Source organism: Nannospalax galili, unplaced genomic scaffold, assembly GCF_000622305.1.
Source record: "Nannospalax galili isolate Female #2095 unplaced genomic scaffold, S.galili_v1.0 scaffold751, whole genome shotgun sequence".
Classification (NCBI taxonomy): Eukaryota; Metazoa; Chordata; class Mammalia; order Rodentia; family Spalacidae; genus Nannospalax; species Nannospalax galili.
The window spans coordinates 509,165-526,978 of NW_008331125.1; the positions used below are offsets into that span (position 1 = coordinate 509,165).

A 17,814-nucleotide genomic window follows, 5' to 3' on the forward strand; every position below is an offset into this window, starting at 1 on the left:
AATAGCATAGGAAGGAATTAGAGGGTTCTGGAAGAGGAATTACATGATCGGAATAAACTATTTGAAATATTACCATGGCTGCTATAGACAGAAAAGATTCTGGGTGGCAAGGCCAAAGTCAGAAACCAGTTGTGTGACAATTTAACCTTGGTAGAGGACGGTGGCAGTGGCTTAGATCAGGGTGGCAGTTTAAAAGGTGGTAAGATGTATTTAGAACCTGTCTTCGTTTTGAATATGGGAGTAGGCATTTTCTAATTGATTGGATGCAGTGAAAATGAAAGAGAAGAGTCAGAAGTAACAGCAAGATCCTTGGCTTGTGCTCCTGGAAGGATGAACTACCACCTACTGAGATCTAAGAGAAAGACCTCTGGGAATTCAGTAGTTTGACTTTGAATGATAGAGTTTGAATTTTTTTTTTTTTTTTTTTTTTTTAAAGACAGGGCCTTACTGTGTAGCCCTTGCTGGCTTAGAACTTACTATATAGACCAGGCTGGCCTTGAACTCACAGACATCTGCCTGCCTCTGCTTCCCAAGTGCTGGGGTTACAGGTGTGTGCTACCAGTCTCTCCCCCCTTTTTTAGACAGATTGTCACTATGTAACCCTGTCTGGCCTGGAACTCACTATGCAGCTAGGCTGATTTTGAACTCACAGAGATCCACCTGCCTTTGTCTCCCAAGTGCTGAGGTTGAAATTCTTATTAGACATCCAAGTAGAAAGATAGAATAAGCTGTTGGATATATGGGTTAAAATTCAAAGGACTAATACAGGCTTAAAACATAAATTTGGGGTATATTTGATGTGGAGATAGAAGATATTCCAACTCATAAGAAAGTATGAGCTCACCAAGGATTGAGAATATTATAGAAAGGGAACAAATGTTAAGAAGTTGAACATAAAGATGAAGACAACTCTAGTCAGTGATGTTAAAGATTCACATCACCAGTAGTAAGACATAATTATGTCATGGACTCCATGATGCTCTGTGCAACACCCCTTCCTGCGTATTTTTACAAAACTAAAATTGTAATTTCAATCTGACTGTGGGAAAATATCAGACAAATCTAAATTGAGGAACAGTTTGCAACGTAACTTTTTGGCAGGTACTTTTCCAAAAAGCCCGGGTCATGAAAAGTAATGAATGATTAAGTTAGCTGTCACATCTTTGAGACTACGTGATGACTAAATAAAGAACCTGGATCAGATCTTGGAACAGAAAAAGAGTATGTAGAGGGAAAATGGTTAAAATGTACATAAAGACTTTAGTTCAGTTAGTAGTATTGTACCACTGTTATTTTACTGGTTTTGGTCATTATACTATGGTTATATAAAATGTTAGCATTCAGGGAAGCTTGTTAAAAAAATAGAGGAATGTTCTGTTTTATTTTTGTAACTTTCCTGTAAGTCTAAAATTATTCTAAAAGAGAAAGTTAAAGAAAATCAAGTTTGTGGCTTTTAGGCGTATACCCCCAAGGATGTGACTCCCCTCAGGCTCAACCTTCTAGCTTAGCACAGAGAACACTGGGTAAGTAGGCAAGGCCACCCTACAGAATTTTAGGCTGTGTTAAAGATTTTGGACTTTCCTCTAAGAGCCAATGAAGGATTAAACAGGGCATGTGGAGGAAGATGGGAAAATAGACATGTTTGTTTTACGCAAACAGAGACAAGAAAACAGAATAAACACTGGGTTAGGCCTGGATTCAGGCAAACACTCAGTTACTGTCAGTTATTCATCGTTCTCCAAACAGAACTGACCGTGAGTTAGCTCATGACTCACAAGGGTGTTAGCACATTGTAACGTCTGGCTGGGAAGATTGCTCAAATCCCAAAGGATTAGCCTCAAGGAGCCTTGCAGCATCCTGTTTTCTCCTAAGTTCAGGCACAACTGCAGTGGAGCTTTTAGCTTGTAAGCCTGAAAAGTAAACTGTATGTACATTATACACTTCTGACCCTCCCTGGCTCAAATGATTCCAGAACAAAGATTATAGCTGGATTGAGATACCAATGTGTACATGAAGAAATGCCTAGAACAGAACTCTGAGGAATGAAGGGAGGGACTCTCCCTTCTTCTCAGCCAACTCTGCTGACAGGGAGAGGAACAGGAAAGATTCTACTATAACAAAATACTTGAGGCTATTGGGGATAAATGACTGAGAAATAATACTCTTTGAATTATATATTAAATATTCACTTTGGGGAAATTGTTAAGAAATTCATAAAGAAGATAGATGAGTTCTTTGAAGTTGAGGTGTCTGTCCCTTGCCCAGAGAAGTAAACCATTTGACCACCTGACCTCCCTGATGCCCATGGAGAATGGTACAAGAATGAGAAGGAACGTTTCGTGTGTGTGTGTGTGTGTGTGTGTGTGTGTGTGTGTATTAACTGTACAAAATTATGGCTTTCAAATCAATTCCTTTGCATCACTGTGACCACAGCTCCTGAGAAAAAGAACTTAAAGGTGGAAAGATTTGTTTGACTCATAGTTTCAGGGAGTTTATCATGGTGGTGAAGGCTTGGCAGAGTTCATGATAGCTGGCGCCTGTAGCTGAGGCTGTTCACATCATTGTGGAGCAGGTGGTAGAGGAGGCAGGAAATTTAACCTTCAAAGGCCCACCCCTAGTGACTTCCTTCCACTAGCTAGGCCCCATCACCTGAAGGTTCCACAGACTCTCCAAAATAGCACTACAGCCTGGGAATCAGCTTTAAAAACAGCCTGAGTGGGGACATTTCAGTTCAAACCATAACAGGTTTTACTGTGACAATTTCATACACAAATGTAATGCCTTGATCACATTTACCCCAACTGTCACCCTTTCTTATCCCCTTACTTCCTCCCCAGTTCCCTTCCTCTCCAAGGAGAGTCTTAATCCTAGACGCCAGGGTATATTAGCTTCCCTACAGTAATCTGCAACCTTGGCTGGCATGGCAGGAAACCACATGTCTACACTGTACTCTAGGAACCTCTGAACTCATGCAAACTTACCCTAGGATTCAATGCCTACAAAATGCTGAGCTGTTGACTTCTGGATGTATACCTCATGCTAGGCTCCTTCCATAATCAACTCCTTTCACAACTCTTCAAAGTAGTCTTTCTCATCTCCACTTTTACAGGGGATTTTATGGGTGAGGAAGTAAAGGCTTAGCTTGTCTGAAGTCATATAACCAGTGAGTGGCCAAGACAGGATTTGAACCCAGGTCTGCCTTCCCTGAAAGTTCCAGAGCTTCAGTTAGCTCTGCTGCCTCCTCAGTCTTGAAGAAATCTGGGGCCAGGAGGAAGTCATCTCTCAGGGACTGTCATGAAGACCACTGGTGTTGCTCCTAGAAGGCTGCTCCTTCCACACACACCAATTGCAGGGTTGCGGGGGAGGGGGGCACGGAGTGGGGAGTGTTTCGGGCAGTTTCAGCCTGAGGATTGGGATTGGCAGAGACCTGGGGGAGGGGCGGCTGCCTGCTGGCCTGCTACAGGCAGTGATAGTCCTGGCAGTCAAAGAAGAATATGGGGGAAGGGCAGGGAGCTGCCAGAGCTGCACACCTGGGCCCCTCATGTTGGAAAATCACCAGGGTGTTCTGTCAGTGTTGGCTTGCAGCTACATTTCTGGCTGAAAATTTGGGTGGCTTTACCAAACCTCAAAGGTGGAAAGAACAAATCATGCTGAGAGAGACAGGCACTCTGACAAGTGAGCAGGGTCTGGGTGCTACCTGGCTCTCTGCCACAGACTCCACATGAAGAGGAGCAGAGATATTCCTCCTTACTGTCAGATCCTGTCATCTGCCCTGGGCATCCCACAGAGAGAAAGCAAGCTAGGCTCCAGCCCCAGTCCCTGGAGAAAGCCTCTTTGATACAGAGGTGGAGTGGAGTCTCCTGACAGAAGACCCTGTGTGGGACCTACCAATTGGATAATAGATTTCCTCTGAACTAGTTTCATAGAGGGGTCAGCGGTGTATGGTGAGGGCATCCTATGCATTGGAAGATTTTCACAGTCAGTATTTTTCAGAAAAGGTAAAGGAGGACAAAGGAAAGGTCAACCTCAGGGTGTAGGTGTGAGGGACAGGAAAGTCTGAATTCCTTGGCTAAGATCAGCCCCTGCTTGTTCCTAGTTTTTCCCCCACTGTGGTCCACATGGAGCCCGGCTTCATACCCTCCTGTGTTCTGCTCTTGTGCAGTAGTTCTCTCCAGAAAAGGCTTATTCCTTCTCCTGAACCCTGTCACTGTTTCCTCTCCCCACTGTCTCCACATTCCCCATAATGTGGCCAGAGCATTTTTTTTCCTAAGGAATGTTCCTTAAACCCCATCCATAGCTCCCTGTTAGCATGAGACACAGTCCAAACTTCTTAAAGTCACTGAGAAGTTCTGTAAGTCCTGTTTGACCTTGTCTGCCTTCTAGACTGGTCTCTTGTAACGAAAGTCCTAGACCATTTAGCAGGTGATTTCTGTGTATGGAACACTGCAGCCTCTTTCTATCTCTGCCTGGCTAATCCTTTTTCCCCTTGAGACTTATTGTAGAGATCACCCTTTTTCCCTAGGGTGGTACTCCAGATAGGTTCTTACATAGCCCAGATGACCTGAAGTCACTATGTATTCTAGGATAACCTTGAACTCCTGATCATCTTGTCCTACCTCACCCTGAGTACTGGGATTACAGGTGTATACCACCCCACCTGGCTTTAGATGTCATCTTTCAGGAAGCTTTTTCGGACCTCTGACCCCTGACCTCTGACTTCTCAAATGGCATCTAGTACCTTCCTCTCTGTGATGGTGGTCTTGCCATTCTAGTCTGCTTCTTGTTTCCTCCAGTCTCAGTTTTAATGACTCCCCCTGGAAAGATGGGTTAGCAATTAAGAGCACTTTACTGCTTTGGCAGAGGACCCAGGTTTGGTTCCCAGCACCTATATCATGCAGCTCACAGCTGCCTTTAACTCCAGTTCTTGGGACACTGATGTCCTCTTCTGGGCTCTGTGGGCATTGCACACGTATGGTGTACTGACATACAAACACGTCAAAAAAACTGACCTCGGATGATTGAAGGGACATCCTTTTCCATCTCTTCCTATTCTATATAACATATAGAATTGCTAGACACACGGGTAAAGATTTTTGTTATTTTGCTTTGCTTTTGAGGTGCTAGAGATCAAATATGTCTATGTTAGGCAAGCTCTATACCACTGAGCTACATCCTTAGCCCATGGTTTTTAAGGCAAGGTCATCCTATGTAGCTCAGGCTAGCCTTGAGCTTGCTATACAGCTCAGACTGGCCTCCATAGTGCTGGAAATACAGGTGTTTGTCACTATGCCCAGCTAAAGATATTTTAATGAACAGATGACATGGTGGGGGTGGGAACAAAGGGAAAGTTCTAAGAACAAAATCCCCTTTCCAAGGGACAATTTTTCTGGACCCTTTGTTGTGATCTCTGACTTTGAGTTTCCCACTGCACCTGTCCATAGAGTGGACACTCAGAGTGCTGAGTGACAGGCAAGGTTCCCTGTGCTCTTTCAAGGTGTCAGCATCCCCATGGCTGCTGAATTTGGCTACAGCTTTACTGGGCCTCATTTTCTTTCTCTGGCTAAGATCACATGGGTTTCAATTTCTCATAGAAAAACAAATTAGATAATGCCAAATGGCCAAACCAACCAAAGCTGCTAAAATGAAGACAGGAGGGACAGGGGAAACAGTTGTGGCTTTTTCTTTGCTTGTTTTAACCACATTGTCATGCTTTCTTCAAATTAAAGAATCTTCAAATCCCCAAAATCAAGTAACAATCAGAAGCTAGAGGTACTGAGAACTAGGATCATCTTCACCCCAAGAATTTTGGCCTAGGTCAGGAAACCTCAACCACTTTGATGGATGGAAAGAACTCAAGAAGGAGAAAATAAAGCCTAGTGTTTGCCTGACATGAAGACTGAACAAAGCACCCTAGCATAAACCAAATCCTAAAGGCATGAACTGGAAAAAACCAGCTCTGCCATACAGAAAGCAGTGCAAGGAGACTTGCCTTCATTGTCTAGTTTCTGAGTGGAGAAACAATGAAATTCCTTCTCAAAGGTTATTTGAACATAATTGGGAGCTCATAGAATGTATCCTGAGTTCACGCCACCTATGTATGTAGCTGAAAATCTTTGAGTGAAGAATTTAATTTAAGTAGTGCCAGCTTAGTGTCCCTAGGATACGAACAGAAACTATTTGATTCCCCTTGAGAGGAACTCAATTTCAACCCAACCCTCAAGGAATTTTGCAGATAAGGTTACAAGGAAACTCACAATAAAAGAAAACTAAAAACAGACTTCAAAAAAAAAAAAAAACAAAAAAACAGGGCACTATGAACATTACAAGGGGAAAAAAGACAACAGAAGCAAATCTGCAATATTCAGTTATCAGAACAATCAGACATAGAACAGTTCAGAAAACTATGTGTAATTGATTTAAGAAATAAAAGACTGAGAACATTCATAGAACAAAAGTGAATTTGAAAAAGACTCTTAAAAGAACTTCTAGAAATAAAAGAATTGATTGACATCTAAAACTCAATAGAAGGCATGAAGCCAAAGAGAAAATTGGCAAACTGGAAGATAAAGGTAAAGAAATCAATTAGAATGCAACACAAAGAGATAAATAAAAGGAAAACATGAAAGATTAAATGGAAATAGACTAAAAAGACTCAGGATTCTTCACTTATTTATTTGTTCATTTGTATTTTTGAGATAGGGTCTCATGTCGGCAGTGCTGGCCTAAAACTTACTATATAGCTGAGGATAACTCTGACTGGTTGATTCTCTGGCCTCTATCTTCCAAGTGCTGGGATTATGGGCACATGTCACCATATCCAGTTTGTGCAGTGCTGAGGATCAAGCCTAGGGCACCATGCATGCTTAGCAAATGGGCTCCATTCCCAGCCCACAAGAACATAAATGAAATAATAGCTAAGGATTTTTTCTTTTTGGTCTTTTTGAGACAGGGTCTCCCTATAGCCCTAACTGGTCTGGAACTCACTATGTAGACCAGGCTGGCTTTGAACTCACAGAGCGACACCTGCCTCTGCCTCCTGAGTGCCTAAGGATTTCTTTTTCCAGAACAATTTAAAGATTATAATCTTTAGATCCAGAAATTCCAATGATGCCCAAAAGTGATTAGAAAAAAAATTCCATATCTAAATGTGTAATAGTAAAATGGATTTTTTGAAGCTATCAAAGAATTGTGAAGCCACTTTGGTAGACAGTTTGACAGATCTTTAAAGTGTTAAACATCAAATTACTACCAGATCCTACAATTCTACCGCCTAGGTATATATTCAATAAAATTGAAAGTATGTGAGGCTGGCGAGATGTCTCAGTGGTTAAGCGCATTGGCTGCTCTTGCAGAGTACCTAGGTTTGGCTCCCAGCACCTGCTTGGTGGCAGACAACCATCCATAACTCCCATTCCAGAGGGTCCAATGCCCTCTTCTGACCTCTGTGAGCATTGCATAACATAGGTGCACTTACATGCATGTAAGGCAATACACTCAAACACATAAAAAATAAAAATAATAAATAAAATATTTAAAAATTGAAAGCATGTATCCAAACTTGAAGATTAATGTTGATTATAGAATTATTCATATCAGTGAAACAACCTAAATTCTTATCAACCAATGAACAAATAAATAAAATATAGTATATCTTCACATTGGGAATTATTATTCATCATAAAACAGATGGAGCACTGGCATACACTATGTAAATAAACTTTCAAAGATATGTGCTTAAGTGAAAGAAGCCAGTCACCAAGACTGATACACTGTGGAATTGCATTAATATGTGATGTCCAGAAATACAAACCCAGACACAGAAAGAAGAGAGTTTGCCAGAGGGTGATGAAAACGTTCTAAAAGATAGTGATCATGGTTACATAACTCTAAATACACAAGAAACCATTGAATTATATGCCTTAGGAGAGTAAGACTATGGTATGGGAATTATATCTCAAGCTACTATTTAAAAAACAATCAAAGAGAAAAGACTGATTACTTTTAGAGGTCCAATAGTTCCAACAATTCTCTCTTTCTAGCAACAACAATGAAAGCCAGAATATAGTAGAATAATATTCCTATCTTCTGATGACAGATTGAAAACAATTCTATAAATGGTCAAGCTTTATCTTTCAATAAGAACACCTTTCTGCAGAGACGGAACAATGAAGAAGAATGTTATTAAGTATGTGCATTAAGCAAAGCAAATTGTATGTATAGAAAATCATTAAAACAATGATTAAATTGTGAAGAATGTATTTTAGGCAAGAAAAAAGTAAAGAAAATCTAAAGAAGGCAGAGTAGGGTGGGGTGAGGGGAGGTGGGAGGAAAAGTTAAACAAATGGCACATGCTGCAGCTCCAGACACAAAGTCAAATATGTTAGTATTTGTTGTGATAAATTTAAATGATCTATATGACACCCAGTAAAAAGATAAAATTACATGCCAAATGAAGTTAAATTTCCTGTGTAGGCTGTTTAGAAGAGGCAAACCTAAACAAGGAGGCAGGAAGATGGTTGAAAAGTAAGAAAACAAATAGAAACTAAAAGAAAGCTAAAGTAAATATGTTAATTTTACATTAATGTAAATGGAAAAAGATTCAAGAACTAAAGAGGGTCACTATAATAATAGCCTTTAATATACATGTATAATAATGTACTTCCATCCATATGTAGGTAATACATATAATAATATAACTCCATAACTGAACCTCCATCAGTACTTGAAAATGCCTTCACAAGAGCCAAGGAATCCTGGTGACAGATCACAGCACATGGGTGAAATAAGAAAAGACGTGCTTGAGAGGGTAGGAAAGCTTCACATCAGCTGTGCCACTCTTCCCCCAGGCTCACACAGCACAGTGTGGAGAAACGCTCTGTTTGAGGGAAGAAGAGTGAAGTGAATATTGCCATAATAATAGAAACATAAAATCTTAAAGTCAGTGTGGAACCACAAAATGCTAGACAATAGGAAAAAGACCAAGAGGCTAAACAACAGGAGGCATCGTAGTGCTGCCCGATCTCAAGTTTTATTACAAAGCAATTGCAACACAAACAGCATGGTGCCGGTATAGAAACAGTTTCACAGACTAATGGAATAGAAGAAGAGAACCCTGGGCTCAGCAGTTAAGAGCACTTGTCACTTTTCCAAAGGACCCAAGTTTGGTCCCCATGCACCCACATTGGGTGACTCACAGCCACCTGTAACTCCAGCTTCAGGGATCAACAGCCTCTTCTGACCACCACAGGCAACCACACACATGACACACGAGAGAGAAAGAGAGAGAGAGAGAGAGAGGAGAGAAAATAAATGACTCTTTTTAAAAAAGCAAATAAGAAAGACAAATAACATAATTTTTTGTTTTGCTGTTTTTCTTGTTCTGAGATAGGGTTTTTGGTGTGTAACCCAAGCTGGCCTTGAACTTACAGCAATCTTCTTGCCTCAGCTTCCTAAGTACTTGAATTACAGCATGTGCCACTATGCCTGGTCCAAATTTTTTTTGTCCCTTTTAAAATTTCTTGTTGTACTGGGGATTGCACCTAGGTCCTCATGCATGCTAGGTAAGTGCTCTGTCACTGAGCTATGTCCCAAGCCCTCATAATGTATAGTGTGAACCTTGAAATGTTAAGTTAAAAGAAAAGCTTTAAGTCCAAGGAATCTGAAGATTGAGAATTCATGATTAAGTTTTGCAGAAAAACAGCATAATATACGAGCAAACATATTAAATATATCATTAATAGCAAGATATATTTTTAAAACTTAACTACTTAAAACATATGTAAAGCCAGGCATAGTGGTGCATGCCTTTAATTTCAGCAATCCGGAGGCAGAGGCAGGTGGATTGCTGTGAGATGGAGGCCAGCCTGGGATAGTCTACATAGTGAGATTGAGGCCAGCCTGGGATAGTCTACATAGTGAGTTCCAGGCCAGCTGGGGCCACATAGTGAGACCTTGTCTCAAACAACAACAACAACAACAACAACAACAAAATGTGTAGAAGCAAATGCAACCAGAAAGTGTGAAAGTGGTTTGTCGAGAAAATGAGCTTTATTGAAAGAGATCAAATGGGTCTTAAGTAAACAGAGTTTTCAGGTATTGATAAATACAAAGACTTGACAGAAGTTCAGTCAATATTCTCTTGGAAATTTTTCTAGAATTTGAAAATTTAATTCTATACTTGAAAACATTTATTTTTGTTATATGTGTATGCGTGTATCGCCTGCATGTAAGTAGATATACCTGTGTCATGCAGTGCCCACAGAGGTCAGAAGAAGGCATTGGATCCCCTAGAGCTGGAGTGACAGATGGTTGTTAGCTGCCTTGTGGGTACTGGGAATCAAACCTGGGTTCTCTGCAGGAGCAGCCAGTGCTCTTAACTGCTGAGCCATCTCTTCAGCTTCTAATTCTAGATTATTTATGTAAGAACAGAAGTGTAGAAGAGTCAGTAGTCTCTGGTGGAAGGAAAGCTGGGAAGACTTTTTCTGTTGTATATCAAAACATAGCAAAAGGACAGTAATTAAAGTGGTATGGGTGCAGGAGTAGATAAACAGACTGATGGACTGACTAGAAGCCTCTAAGTAGAGCTTCCAACGTACACATGGAAACTCTAGTTAAGAGAATAGCCATTGTAGATTAATGTGGAAAAGAAATGGTGTTGGGGTAATTATCCATACAGAATACTTAAATTTAGATCGCTCCTTTCATCATACACAAACATCAAGGTCAAGTGGAATAAAGACTTAGGTGTAAAAGGCAAAGACATAAAAACTTCTGGAAGGCAGATTAGGAGGATATCTTTATTATGTTGTACTGGCAAAGAAGAATTCTTTAAAGTAAGATACAAAAATATAAACCACAGAAGAAAAAGCGGAAAATTCAATTCTGTTAAATGTCTGTCATCACAAGAAAATCATATGGAGAGTGTAAATTCATAAAGGTAAAGGCAATATTTCAATGCATAAGATAAAAAAGACTGCAATCAAGAGCATATTAAAGCTCCCTAAAAATCTACAAGAAAAAGATAAGCAATTCAATAGAAATGTTGGAAAAATCAGACAGGAATGAGAGAGGAAGTCAATTATTAGCATATATCAGTTTTAGAAGTCAGGGAAATCTATACTAAAATTACATTTCATGCAAACTAGATAGGCAATAATTTTAAGTTTGATGATTCCAAATATTGCAAGGATGTGGAATAGATATGGATGTTAGATGTGGATAATATTATGTTAAATGTTAAATGTGGATATTAGATCTCTAACCCATTGTTAGCAGAAACGTAACTTGGTATAAGCATTTGCAAAAACCCTTCAGCATTATCTAGTGAAATTAATCTGTGCATACTTTATTTCCATTATTTCTCTCAATACATGGCTTAGAGAAACTACATATGTGTGACATAGAAGAAAGTAACTGGCAACACTGTGTATAATAATGATAAAAAGAAGCAAGCTACTTAGACTATAGACATTGTGATCCTATGCAGAAAGGACAAAAATTGGCCCAACTAAGTTTCGTATTTTGATACTTTGGGTAAACTGTAAAGAAGAGCAAAGGAGGCTGAAGGAATGGCTGCAGAGGACCTTGTTTTGGCTCCCAGTATCCACATGGCAGCTAACAACCATCTGTAACTCCAGTTCCAGGGACTCTGACGCCCTCTTCTGGCCTCCTTGGACATTGCACAATATGGGTGCATTTATGTATATGCAGGCAATGCACTCATACACACAAAATAAAAATAATAAATAAAATAATTCTAAAAGAAGAGGAAGGAATGGTTAACACAAAGTTTACATGCTGTTTCTCATACAGTGTGGAGTGGGTATGTCATTAGAGTGAGGTACACAAAAGCCTCCACAACACTAGAATAATGTTCTGGGTTTCTTAAGTCCTGTTTTTACTAGTTCTTAAACTCTATAGACAAAATTTGTTCATATTATGCATATATAACATATTTCCCAACTAGAAGAAAACTCAGTTTTGTGTTAGTCTGGCAAAAATTGAATAACACAAGACATGTAAAGTACTTGGCATCTAAGAAGTTTCCAGGGTCTAAATCTAAAACAGAATTAAAGAGCACTTCAATGGATCAGTACAGGGAGCATGGTAGAAACCACAGAGCAGCAGGCTGTGGATGGGGGCATCTTCTCATGGGCTCTCACATGGGATGCAGACATCCAGACATCAGCTGGAGCTCATCCAGCCCTGGAAGAATCTGCCAAGTGAAGTAAGCAGATGTGTTCCAGAGGATGGCATGTTTACAGTCTTTTGGCTTGACATCACTGCCATAAAATCAGGCAGCCCTAATGCCTTCCTTTTAATGTAGAAATAAGCCCTAGGACATTATATACGTGGTCATAATATTGTTGAAGAGAAGATGGCCCACTTCACTGTGTGCCTTCCCACCCACTAGTCCTGCAGAGATTCCGCAGAGAGTGATGTCGCCATGAGACAGTGCTTGTCCACCTCACCTCTGCTCAGGGGTTTCCCACAGACCAGCTGACGGCCAGATCTCACTAGTGGCCTTCAAGATCTTTTAACACATCTTAACTGAGCATCTGGTAAGTGCAAGGCACTTTGCAAGACACATGGCACTATGTGCCTAATTGGGTCTTTCCTAAAGTTAACGACTTTTTAATGAATGTGATCTTATCTTGAAATAGGGCAAATGGTCAATTTTGATGAACCGCAACCCAACCCGTGTGATGTTTTATAGAATGGGGAAATTTGGACACAAAGAAATATATGCAGGGAGAATGTTCAGTGATTTGAATTATACTGACAAGGCAAGTAACTTTCAGAAACTAGGGGTGATGCTGTTGTAGACTGGATGCCTGTGTCTCTCAAAATATTCATATGCCCAATGTAAGGATATTAGGAGGTGGACCTTGGGGAGTTCACTAGGTCATGAGGATAGAGCCATCAGGAATGGGATCAATGCCTTTATAAAAACTCCAGAGAGCTCCTTCACCCTTTTGCCATGTAAGGGCACAGTAAGATAATCATCTGTGAACCAGGGAGTAGTCCTGCTTCAGACACTGAATCTGATGGCTTCCTAGGCTGAAACTTCCCAGCTTCCAGAAGTAAATTTATACTGTCAGCAAGCCACCCAGTCTACAGTACTTTCTGACAGCTGCCTGAATGGACTAAGACAGAGGTCTGAGGCAGATCCTTCCCTAGTGTCTGCAGGGGGAGCATGGTCTCAGGTACACCTTGTGCTCAGACTCCTGGTTCACTGCTACATAAATGGAGGCAAGTACCACATGTAACAGCAGCAGCATTACTAATCATCCAACACAAGTTCACCGTGTCTTTTTATGGACCATACACCATACTAAGAATTCAAAAATCAGGCAATGGTTTCTGCTTACCAGGAGGTCATAGTCTAGTAACGTCCTGAGTTGAAAACAGGTGTAGAAGTCAACATTAGAATACCATAGAATAAGTACTGATAGAGGTAGGTATCAAAGAGAGCCAACTGGGAGCATCTCATCTTAGATGTGGATCTCAATCCTTTGTTGATGCAAAGAGAAGGGGATGATGAGGGTGGATTTTGAAGTATGAATTTGTGTGGGAGAGGATCACTCCAATGGCAGAAGTGAGTATGTACAAAGAAACAAAAGAGGGAGACAGAGTAAATGACTCTTGGAGAAAGGCAAATTGTTTGGGATAGCCAAAGCACAGGATCCTGAGTAGAGAGAATCCTGGAAAAAAAATGGGCAAGAATCACATCACAAAAAGCTTGCTTTGACAATCCAAGGCATTTGGACATGGACTGCTCTATTGTTAGTGTAGAGGGGACAAAAGAGGAAGGGGACCCAGTTGGGAAGTGGCTACCACATTTATCAAGACCACAAACTGAAACTGGAGGTGAGTCAGTGGGTGGGGGTGGTTGACTTGACTTGGGATGTAGGAGATAGTGTTAGTTGATATCTGAGGTTTTTTTTTATGGTTTGTAGGCATTTCTTTTTTGTTATTTTTGAGAATTTCAAACATGAGTAGCGTCTTTGCGTTATTTCCACCCTTCCCAGTTCTGACTCCTCCCACAACCCCCACTCCCTCTCAATTTCTTGTCTTCATTTTCATTATTGTTACATATATGCACTAAGTCCATTTAGTGGTACTCCTGTATACCCGTGTTTAGGCCTGTCTACTCAGGATTAGATGACCTCTCAGGGAGTTAGTCCCTGGAGAGAACTGATTCTGTCTCCCTTAGCATCCATTGATTGCTTGTAGCTCTTGATCTTGAGGTGGGTCCCCATGAAATTTCCCCATCTGCCTTGGCATATCACCTGGTTTTGTCATTATGTAGATCTTGTTAGACTACCAAACTGTGAAGATTTCATTGGTGCAGGTTTCTTATCATGTATAGAAAAGGTGTCTTGTCCCTCTGGCTCTTACAATCTTTCCACCCCCTCTTCTACCATGTTCCCTGAGCCTTAGGTGTAGAAGTTGCATTGTGGATGTGTCACTTAGGGATGGGCATCTCACAGTGACTTATTCTCTGCCTTTAACCAGTTGTGGAACTTTGTATTAGCCTCCATCTGTTACAAAAAGGATCTTCTCTGATCAGTGGTGCGAGGTACACTTGTCTGTAAATAGAAAGATTCATATTTATAATGCAGTAAGAAATTACATTGGTTTAGGGAAGTAATAGAAGCAGGTTTTTCTCTAGGGTCTATGGCCTCTCCAGCTACATGTACTTGGCTATGTTTACAGTAACACACATGATTTCCTGTCCATTGGGTGGGCCGACTTTTATCCCCAAGATAAAAGTTCTACAACTGCACTAATAGAGATCATTTGCTGGGCTGGTTGTTGTCGTGGTTTTTAGGCTTTACAGCTAGGTAGGACCATTGATTGGTTTCCCCCTTGGCAGCTTGTATAGTATCTTCTGGTATTATGAGAACTAGTCTTCAGGGAGGAGACTTCCAGGTCAGTTCCAGCCCAATTGCTCCAAGTTCTCTGTGTGAAGTGTGTTATGTCTTCAGCAATAGAGTCTTGCCTTCAAGTTCTGGGAGGCAATCAAGGGCAATGGCAACCACCTGTATGATTTTGGGAGTCTCTTGGACTATCCTGACCAACAACTCAAAAGGAGGCTTCCCATGAGGTTGCTAGGCATTTCCGGAACACCCTTCTTGTGTTGGTGAATTTCCTAATTCATGAGTCTGTCTTCCTTCGAGGATGAAGAAGTCAGAAACTCTCAGTTTCCCAAGCATGAGACCTGGGCTTGGCTAGCTGGTGCCACCAGGACTTTGATTCGGAAGACAGGGATATGAAAAAGGAAATATCACATGGACTCTGTTTTAGGGTAGTGGTGTTTCCCTGAGAAACAAGAGTTCTAGCTGCTGGTCTCACCCAAGATTTGCATGTAATCTGAGGCAATTGCAGAATTTCCACTGGATACCTTGCAAGGTGATTTGGGCCTTTTTCTATGTGCAAAGCCTCCGTCTCAGGCCTGCAGTGTTACCTAATAATTTAATAATCTCTGTCTCTGTTTCTCCGTCTATGTCTGTCTCTGTCTCTCTCTCTTTCCTAGAGTAGATTTTGTTGTTTGCAATTAAGAACCCAATCTAACACCAGTGAAGATGGCAGAATTTAATGATCATTTGGAAGTGAGAAGAGAGTAAAATTTAGAGCCATACCCAGATGCTGTGCCTTGTGTGCCTGAATAAGTGTCAGGGCTCTTAGCTAAGTTTGCAATGACTAGGAAAGGACAGCTGGGGAAAACAATGGAAAGAATAAAGACCTCAGCTTTCTGCATGCTGAATGTGATCGTCCTTTGGGACATAGGGGTCAAAGACAGTGAGAAATATGAATCTCTCTATCAGCAAAAAAGGATAAAAACAGATTTAGGATTCGTCAGGATGTATTTCCTTATTAAATTATTATTCAGTACTTATGATGTGCCAGACACTGAAGAAACAACTATGAATAAGACAAGATTCTGCTCTCATTATTCTTACAGTTAATGGAATAAATTAGAAATAAGTAAACAAGTAATATAAAACCTGATCTTGGGAATGATGAACAGCAGAAAGAAAATAAATCAAAGTAAAGAGATAAAAGGTGATGGTTAGTGGTGGGGTTGGAACAGCGATTTTAGACAGTGTCTAGCCTCTTTCAGGAAGGACTGTTTGGGTGGAATTGGAGAATGAAATCTCCATAAGTTTAGGAAAAGCAGGAGGGAAAGGAAAAGCAAAGAGACAAATAAGCTTGGGGCTTTCAGGGAGCAAGAGTGGTTGGCGACACCCTAGAGAGGGACCAAGACCAGAGCCCGTGGTCTGTGCTAACTACAGTGAGGAATTATTTTGTTCTAAGCCTGGTAAGAGGTACTACAGGGTTCTGAACAGGACAGATGAGTTCACTGATGCTTTCAGGGCTTCCATGAGGATGGGAGCAGAGAGGAGAAGGCAGACTGAGGGAGTTTTTTGTTTTCAGGAGGGATTTCAGCATGAACCTGTACTGACAGGAAGGAGCCAGAGGAAGCACAAAGTAAAGAGAGAAGATGGGGGCTGGTGAGATGGCTCAGCAGTAAGAATGCTTGCCACCCAGGCTGATACCTTGAGTTCAGTCCTCGGGACCCCACATGGTGGCAGGAGAAAACTGACTCCCACAAATTTTCCTCTGCTCTTCGTCTGTGTCCTGTGGCATGTGTGTACAATGCATTCCCACAAATATATAAATAAATAAATAAATAAATAAATAAATAAATAAATGTAAAAAAGGAAAGAAATGTAAAAAATAAATACTAAAAGTGAAAAAAAAATGATGGATGGGAGAAGGAGGAGATGGGGTTTAAAAGACCAAGTGAGGGCTTGAGAGGGGGCTCAGCTACTAAGAACATGTATTGTTCTTTCAGTTCTGTTCCCAGTACTTATTTTGGATGACACACAACCACCTGTAACTCCAGCTCCAGGAGGATTCAACCTTGGCCTCTAAGGGCACCCACATTCATGTGCACATACACCCACGCACACGTATAAATAATTTAAAATAATACAAATAAAGTTTTTTGTCATCATATGAAAATTTATTACTACTGGGTTTCCCTCATCAACATTTAGGATCTTGGTCTTTTCTTCTTGCCTTTGTACAGGGCCAAAAGGGACACATTGGCTACTTTAACAACCTTAAAGCGGACTCCAGGACTATCACCAACGCATGACCTTCCCGGCCAAATGCAGCAACCAGAACCTCATCGTTTTCCTCAGTGAAGTTCAGGCAACCACCACTGGGCTCAAAGGCTGTGATCTTCCTGCCCTTCTTGATGAGCTGGACCCTGACATACTTCCTGATAGGCAAATTCGGCTGTTTAGCTTCAACCCCTACTTTTTCCAGCTCGATTCCCTTGGCATGAGAAGCGCCTCCAAACGGGTGGGTTTTAAGGGCTGCACCCAAATGGGCTTTCTTGTACTGTTTATCATGCCATTTTTGGTCCCGTTGGTGACCTATGGAGCTTCCTGGCAGTACGCTGCTGACACCATGGACCCGAAAGGACAAAGAGAGAGAGAGAGAGAGAGAGAGAGAGAGAGAGAGAGAGAGAGAGGGGCCTTTTTTTTTTTTTTAAAAAAAAAAAACAAACCACAGGGGGGGAGGGGTTTTTTTTTTTTTTTTTTTTTTTTTTTGACTTGCGAAGGACGAGGCAAGGATGGGGAGACACAGATAATAGTGCAAACCCAGGACTTCCGTTTTCCCTGAAGTAGGAGGAATTCAGGGATGGTGGTGGGGGTGTGGTGGTGGTAGAAATCAGTATAAAACTGTATCCAAAAGTCCTGCAAGGACACCGTCCCACTATCTCCACAAATAGCAATG

At 41.1% G+C, this 17,814-nt stretch overlaps 1 pseudogene; it reads right to left on the bottom strand.

Annotated features, from left to right (window-relative positions):
• Positions 1-17,055: 17,055 nt before the first annotated feature.
• On the bottom strand, positions 17,056-17,505 carry LOC108490125 (annotated as a pseudogene).
• Positions 17,506-17,814: the final 309 nt, after the last annotated feature.